We start from the raw sequence: 8,313 nt of genomic DNA, 5'->3' as shown, positions 1-8,313 counted from the left end.
TATGGTGGCACTGTGGAAACTGGTGTCAATGCTAATATAATGTCCCAGATTTTCACTATTTTGGATTTTAAAAATTCTCAAAAAATTTTCATTGTAATGAACTTATATTGTCACTTATCGACCCTTAACACTCGATGTTAGCATATACGCGGGTGTTACCAGTAAAGAACCACACAAATTTAATTAATTGACCGTAGGAAGCCAATGAATCTACCAAATCACTTAAACTTCGAGTCTAGCGTTGTGATTTATTCATCTAGGGCCCCAAATCTAGTTGACCTATCACTGTCTAATTAAGAAAGTCGTAATTAAATAAAGATCTACCTAAAGCTGAGACAACTAGAGGTCAGATCTTAATTTACAAACCAAACTGACCTATTTACTCTTTTAGCCTAAGAAACAACGGTTTAAAGTAATTATGACGGATTGCTATTTTCACTAATTGTGAATAGGTCATACTATGAACTTAGCATGTGAAACTCTTTGGGGCAGTGTCCCTCAAGCATGTGGAACTCTCTTTTTTCAAGACCCAAGTGTACAGTTGAAGTATATTTACTCCGATGTCCATCAGGAGCCCAACTCCCGAGTTTCAACACATCACTTATGCAACATAGATAAAGATGATTAAATGTTGTCCGTATTAGTGCATTAAACATGAGTGAGATTATACCAAATCAACGTATCGTACTCCAGAGACAGTTAGATTATGCAGGCAGAAGACTGTGATAAATATATAAAGCCTATAAGTAATTATAAGTCCACAGAGTATGAACATGTCACCAGGTCAAATAGTTACATGTATAATTCCAAAATATACAAAAAAATGATAAAGTGTAACATCATTTATCCATATCCCTGTAGCCTCGATGCGCAACTCTAGGTCTACATAAACCCGCCAAAGAGTTACATGTAGGAGAACTCCTCTAGGCTCCATCTCGCAAGCCTCAACATCATCTGCAACTACAATAGGGTCTGGTGGGTGTTTTAAAACACCATCCTAGAACGTGGGAGTGAGTGATCAACTTAGTGGAGCTATAAGGCAAAGGTTAACATGTTATCAATTCAATCTATGAAAGATAAAGCAATACAATCAAGCATCCCTAAGAACTCTAGTTAACACAAAAATGATATGTATTAATGATACATTCCCACGCCTGCACTCCCTCCGCGATCTTCCTCTTACGGTCGCGGCATGCATCCCTTTCTTTGTGCTCAACACTAATGCCAAAGGCACATGCAATGCGGTGCATGGTCGTGTTAACCAAGTATTTAATTAGGCTTATTCATACAGCAGATTCGGGAAGCTAAGGTACCCCCCTTTATATCATTTACCTAAACAATGATCCATATAGGATCGTCAATCCTAGTCAATCACATACGATAGGCAAGTTATAGGGCAACATCACTCCTAATTTAAAAGCAGTGGATAGGTAAGTTCACAAGTTTACAGTTGAGGTCACTATGGGAAGCTCATCACCATCCGCGTAGGCCTATTTTATACTCAAGGTCACTATAAGAGTCTCGTCACCTGATCATAGGCTGACAGCTCAAATACAGTGTCTCATACCACCACAGCTACGCGGCGTCAGTGTAGGCCGACAGCTCACATACAGTGTCCCATACCACTGTATTCAGCTCACAAGTTTGGGTTGCTCACTAGTCACTACAAGGAGGCTCGTCGCCCCAGCATAGGCCGACAGCTCGACCACGGTGTCCCATACCACCATGCCCGGCTCATGAGTCTTAGCGGATCGTGGTACCATGGTTGAGACGGGTCTTTACATTGGTAAGGGGTACCTTAGGTTTAAGCAATAATGTTCATACATGGTAAACACACAGTGGGTAAATCGAGTTACTTGACAAGTTTGATTGGTACGAGCGTACGCTGAATTAATCGACATGGAGCGCTAACCACTGTCGACAATCATTGTACGACTCGGATTCCCCGAACGCATCAATTGTGGTGAGACTAGCTCGGCCACTCAAACAGGAATTGTTACCGATTGCCTGGACTACGTCGTAGTCCCAATCACAGTCAAATGCAAGAAGTAAGCATACATGATAGTCATACGGCATTTAACAACCAATTCCAATGTACATATCATTTGAGCATATTATTCAACACATATAACATGATATTCTACATATACATTTGCTACACAAACATGCACTTGAAATTAAAGCTACATGAAGAAAAGTACACATATAGCTAAGGTAGTTGAGAATGCTATCTCAACAACCCTCGTAAATACAAAGCATCAACCAATTACTCATACAGGCATTTTGTCAAACACTTAGACTACATATTACACATACGTGTAATATACTAGTTCCAACAGACATTAGGGCAAATCCTTTCACAAAGGAGCTGTCACTCATACAACGATCATATATTCTCAATTTACAAGCATGGCAAGCACAAATCATATTTCCATAGTCGTTCAGACATTTCAACAAACACATAGAACGCATTATACTCAACATAGTTTATATCTATATGTAATATATGGAAAACATCGTATCTAAGCACATGTGACAGCACTTAAGTCAGTCATAAACCATTACTAACATTGAAAGCTTTGAAAACCATAACCTAAATGTTTATAGTCTGTACCTTTCGATGGTAGACTCGTAACGAACTCAGTTTAAACACTAAGTCCTCGCCTACGGCACAACGACAACCTATAGCATGAAATAGGTTAGCTACTTCATCATTTACTCTACTTGAATCCCTAAAACAGATCAGGGTTATGATTTTTTACCTAAGAACGGAGTCAGAATCGCCAGAATAGCAATACAGAAAGGATGGTTAAGCATGTGGAGCGATGTGATCGAATCCCAGGAACTCTCTCCCACTTTCTCTCTTTCCTTCTCTCTTTGCTCTCTTCTCTCTCATAGGGTTGCAAATTCGTATATGAAGGGAGAGAGGGTTTAAGGCACTTATATAGGCCCAGAACTGATGGAATGGCCTCAGGGCCAAGGTATATTTAGGTTATATCCAAAGGGCGTCTGTTTTAGTCCAACGGAGCACTTCTAGTGGCCCCTTTTCTGCATGCGGTCAGACTTAAGCTTCCTGACGTTGGATCTAGGTCGAGTTAAGTTTTCGGTCTGATCGAATTTACAGATCGACCGTGGCGGATCAGTTTCAGTTCAACGGTCACCGGTACTCGATCAGGGCCACAAGTATACTGACATGTGTTGAAAATTTTTCCTGATCAGAAGGGTGTAATTGGGTCAGAATCTGACGGTCTGAAACCTTGAAATTGGCCAGTAAAGAACCACACAAATTTAATTAATTGACCGTAGGAAGCCAATGAATCTACCAAATCACTTAAACTTCGAGTCTAGCGTTGTGATTTATTCATCTAGGGCCCCAAATCTAGTTGACCTATCACTGTCTAATTAAGAAAGTCGTAATTAAATAAAGATCTACCTAAAGCTGAGACAACTAGAGGTCAGATCTTAATTTACAAACCAAACTGACCTATTTACTCTTTTAGCCTAAGAAACAACGGTTTAAAGTAATTATGACGGATTGCTATTTTCACTAATTGTGAATAGGTCATACTATGAACTTAGCATGTGAAACTCTTTGGGGCAGTGTCCCTCAAGCATGTGGAACTCTCTTTTTTCAAGACCCAAGTGTACAGTTGAAGTATATTTACTCCGATGTCCATCTCCTTATCCAAAATTATACTTTTATCACCTCATCCAACCCATGAGATAGTTACATATGGCAATCTCCATTCACACACCTTCAACCACCTTTTGCCTCTAAGATCACAAGGAATTACAAGAAAATTAGTTTTGGAGGCTATAAATAGCCCCCTCCCTTTCTCATTTTAAACACTCACTCACTCCCATCCATTAGATCCAAGAAGCATCCCGTCTCACCTAGAAGTCCCTTAGCCCTAGCCATTTAGCCATCCCTCCACCAAGGAGAGAGAGAGAGAGAGAGAGCTCAACCCTAGTCTAGCTAAGCCTATCCAGAGTCCAAGCCTCCTGAGCCACCTAAGTTCAAATCTGAGCCACTCAATCTAGCCTTGCGACACTACCTTTCATCCAACCATTCAATCTTCAATTCGTTTCATCAAAACAGAGCATTAACATCGTACAACATTCATTCCCTCCTCAACCCCGTTGCTCCTCACATACATATGCATTACATTGCATCTTATCATTCTCTTATATCTAACTAGCGGGCATATGATCTGAGGCTTGCCAATATACTCGGATCCTGCCTACCAGAAACCTTAGCTAATTAGTCATCATTTTAACATATACATTGCATCCCATGGCTTTCTCATATCTAACTGACAGGCATATACTCTAAGGCCTGTCAATATAATCGGAGCAGGTCCACTAGAAACCTTAGCCAGTTGGCCGACATTTTATCATAAGCATCAATACATCATCAAGTATCCCATACATACATACTTTGCACCCTGCACTCGATCATTTTAAACCTATGCTTTACGGCTTACCGATATAATTGGATCTTGCCCATCAGAAATTTAAATCGATCAATCACCAATGTCATTGCATCGCATTGTATTTTCTGTACGCGAGAACTAGTCTCATTCCTAAAAAAATTAGTAGATCTTGTGAAGTAAAGACCGTACATCTGTACGGGTTGAGTGAGTTCCTAACACCTTTCCTCTCTATAATTACGGTCCCTTACTTGGAATCTCTGGAACGTAAACTCACGAGTCATTTTAGTATTAAGGATCTTCGGGTCCTCAATCGTAAGCGTTTCTACGGGGTCTAACCAAATGTAGAATAGTAATAGTTGATTAGTGCCGACTTTAGTCAAATATTATGCCCTTTTACACTAAACGAAAGCCCTCGAGCGAGGTAACCAGTGAAAAGCGAGAGTAGATCTCCCATCCCCTGGAGAAATCCACTCTCTAGCGTCCACAGAATGGAGACTCTACTGTAGAGATGCTAGACACACCAGTCGTGACCCAATTTGAAAAACAAGATCTTGTGAATTCCTAAGGAATACCAGTTCTTGCACATTTACATTTGCATCTGCATCCACATCAACATTCATTCTAAAAAAACAAAAAAGAAAAAAATTACGCCTTTATGAGTTAGGCGTCCTAAAAAAATCTCATTTATCGCGGCATAATCTGAACCAGATCCTAAATAGTAATGGCAAATCACGAATAAGTAGCTCTCTATTTCTCCGCTCTCAATATAAAGGAAAGCATTGCCCCACAACCGCATCCAACAGGATAATTGCTAGTTTCTTGCATCCAAGAGGTGGTCCATATTACAAAGATCATGCAAGAAATGCTTCGCTAGCTCGAACCAGCCCAAGTTCCAATATCCAGCACCCAAATTAACCCCGTACAACATTTGCAGTAGTCAAGGTTTATGCAAGACTTCTGATACCCTCCCAATGGAGACATCCATCCAGCACAACCATCTACCTGAGGGCATCTCTTCCAATATCCTTCCAAGAATGAGAGTCAATTCCATCATTCCACACCCTGGACTCCCAATCAATTCCAGAATTCTCACTCTTTTTTGGATGAGGTGTTTACAGTATACAAGTATACAAGCAGACGAATGGTCTTCTCATGCATTCAAGAATCATGTTTGAATTCAATAGCAAATTCACTTAAATTTTCCAAGGCTTTTTATTGACAGTGCTACACACAAGATTGGTGGAAGATTGCAACTTTTTCTACCGCAATCCAATCAACTATAAATAACCATTATAGTGGTTTTCATGAGATTTAATTAACCTACGGTGATAATAATACTACTACTAATAATAATAATAATAATAATAATAATAATGTGGCTTCCATTGGAACAACAATACTATACCCATCATCCAACGACAAACATTTTACCTCATGGCACTATTACTATCATTTTCTCATAGATTAATGCGTTAAGTGAAGAAGCATGAATGACAATCGTCGTGGTGATGTCTCTTGCTTTCCTTTTTATTTAATTTTTAAAGGATGATTACCTAGAAACACAAGTTGGCCCACACATAGCATGCGACATGCTTCTTATTTTTATAAGTAATTCAATTGACTTTTGTAACCTTAGCTAAAATTGATGAATGATGAAGTTATTTCAAAGCAACACAAGTTACCAACTAGATGGACCACGACTCCCAAGTATTACAATCAATCAATCAATCAATCAAGTAGATAGTTGGATAATCTTTAAGCTGGCTCTTTTTATGACCATCCCTTTTTCAGTGCATGGTAAGGATTGCATGACAAAAGAGATGCTTTAGAACTTATAACATCAATGGTTGCCGTGACAGATTTCTCAATTTCTTGATTGGAGCTATTCCTACATAAACAATTTTAACCATCGATCCATTTGAGGGTTGGTTTCGAAGTATGGATTTAAAATCCCGTGTAATGTTGAAACCTATGGAATTGAGAGGATTTTGGGAATGTTAAAAGAGTTCTTTTGAGGGACTTTGGAGTTATTCAAATCCAAATTCTTCAAATTCCTACCAAACGTCTAAAAAACACTGAGATCCACGCAATCTCTCGAAAGCTATTATGCCGAATGAGCCTTTATAGATGCCTTTCCAGGTGGGGCCCACATTGATGTTTGTGAGAAATCCACCCCGTTCACCCGATTTTACAGATCATGTTAGAACATAAGCCAAAAAATGACACAAATCTAAAACTCAAGTGGGCCACACGACAGAGGATTGAACGTACACCGTTGAAACATTCTTGGGGCCACAGAATTTTGGATCAGGCTAATTTTTGGTGCTTTCAGATAATCCCAAGTAGGAATTATCTTATGAACGGTATGGATGGTATATGAACGTCATGGCGGACTCTAGGGAGGTTTCAACGGTAGGCATTTACCTACCTACGTTTTCCTATCGTGCGGCCCACATGAGTTTTGGATTTTCATCTTGTTCGGACCAATGTCCTCAAATAATCTGACAAAACGGATGGACGGAGTGGATTTCCCACAAAACCTAGCTTCCCATGGCTTTGGCCACGAATCCACGCCCTTTGTAGATTAATACTTCGACAATCATGGGCAGATAAGATTGTCTAAACGGTATGAATTTCATACAACAGAGCATGAGATGTGTGTAGCGGACCTGATGGACGGACTAAATTGATCAGTTGGACCGTCCAACTGTCCAGATGCAATTATGAGCACGACATTTTCTGTTTTTCTTTTTTTCTTTTTAAAAAAAGAAAAACTATGCCAGAACGTTCACATATTGTACGCAACAACTTCCTATTCCCTAGGATGTGGAACGTAAGTGGGCCCACCATGATTTTCATGATAAATCCACCCCGTCCATCTGTTTTTTCAGCTCATATTAGGAAGTGAGCCAAAAAATGAGGTATATCCAAAAGTCAAGAGGGCCACATGACAAGATAAAGTGGGAGGAAAATGCCTACCGTTGAAAACTTCCTGGGGTCCATGTTTATATGCCATCCAAACCGTTCATAAGGTTATTCCCACTGGGATGAACTGAAAACATAAAAACATTAGCAAAATGTGGGTCCCACCGTACATATATCCTGTAGCAGCTAGATCACACCTTTCGGACGATCCAGATATTCTACACGTGTGACACGTGGGTGGAAAAGAAGTATATGATCTGAAAGTGTGGCCCGTGTACAATAGTTGCATGTGAACACTTTCCCAAAATACAATACATACCATCAAACTAATTCACTTAACCATGGTTTAAGTACGACGAAATTGGTTTTTTTTTAAAAAAAAATTTATATTTCTTAGCAAAATGTTAGACCACAGGAAATAAAATATAATTATATAGTGGGCCAACAACTCCCCCTTTGATATTTGTTTTTCTGATGACTTTTCAGCACCTTTCCCTTTCGCCAACCATTCCCTACACAGTGGGTAACTCTCAGTTTGCATAATTCCTCCCATTTGTGGAAATTATGACCGTTCATCCAGTGGCCCACCTTGAATGGCCCATGGTGTTTAAGGGCGTGGATTCAGTCAGGTTGGGACCTGATCGAGTTCGGTCAGGCCTTGATGATGTATGTGTTGTATTTCCACACCGTCCATCCATTTGCTAGCAAGGTAGATCCAAATCTCAGGTGGGCCATATCATAGGAAACAGTGGTGATTGACCGTTAAAAACTTCTTGTGTGCCACGAGTTTTTTTTTTTCAAGCTAATATTTGTATTTTAACTTCATCTCATTCGGTTGGATAATAAATAAACATTACCGCAGGCGGTAGGAAGTTTTTAACGGTGGGATTTCAATTTCCACTTTTTTCTGTGGTGTGGTCCACCTGAGATTTGGATCTACCTCGTTTTTGGGCTC

The sequence above is a fragment of the Magnolia sinica genome, chromosome 15 (genome assembly GCF_029962835.1).
Source record: "Magnolia sinica isolate HGM2019 chromosome 15, MsV1, whole genome shotgun sequence".
Classification (NCBI taxonomy): Eukaryota; Viridiplantae; Streptophyta; class Magnoliopsida; order Magnoliales; family Magnoliaceae; genus Magnolia; species Magnolia sinica.
This window is presented reverse-complemented; position numbering follows the sequence as displayed.